Source organism: Austrofundulus limnaeus, unplaced genomic scaffold (assembly GCF_001266775.1).
Source record: "Austrofundulus limnaeus strain Quisiro unplaced genomic scaffold, Austrofundulus_limnaeus-1.0 Scaffold927, whole genome shotgun sequence".
Taxonomy (NCBI): Eukaryota; Metazoa; Chordata; class Actinopteri; order Cyprinodontiformes; family Rivulidae; genus Austrofundulus; species Austrofundulus limnaeus.
This window is the reverse complement of record NW_013953329.1, coordinates 33452-34213: the sequence shown is the minus strand read 5'-3', so window position 1 is coordinate 34213 and position 762 is coordinate 33452.

Sequence of the window (762 nt, the reverse complement as noted above, 5' to 3'; positions counted from 1 at the left end):
GAAGGAAAATATTATGAATTTATTAAATATGTATGACTCCAGTGACCTGAAGAGTTGTGGTCCATGTAAACATTTGAAAACAAATAAAAATATCAGATTTATTTCTCCCACCTCACACAGACAGCATCTCCATACTTCATATAAATCAAAGTGTCATCATCATATAAAGATCAGTGACAGTAAAATAATAAAACTCATTTACTAACAGCTGTTTATCCTGCTGTTTCTGCCTGTTTTCACACTTTAATGCATTTTCCTMCTCCTTAAATCATCATCAACCCTCAGAGTTCCCTTACATCAATAAATCTTTCAGGCTCCAGTTATCTCCTGCCAAAGCAGAAGTTTGTATCTTGCTGTGTTGTGTCATGTTCTGAGCTATCTTGAGTTTCTATCTTGGTCTGAGTGTCAGGAAGTTGTGTCTGACATGTGTGGCCCCGGGACACTCAGCATCAGCCTCTCAGCCTCAGTGATGTGATGAAAGCCGCCTGTCGGCTTCCACACCGCAGAAAACACCAACAAACTATAAAAAACACCTTCTGTCTTCACAGAAAACAACTTTTTTAGAGTTTACTTTAACAGAAGATAATCTACTTTTCTTCTGGCTCAGACATAAAGATAAAAGTTAAAACTCACATGCCAGCGGAGGACCTCTGAGGAGAGAACAGCCATGGTGAAGCTCCTCTGACTGAATGACTGACTGTCCCACATATGATCAAACACACACACACACACACACACACACACACACACACACACACACAC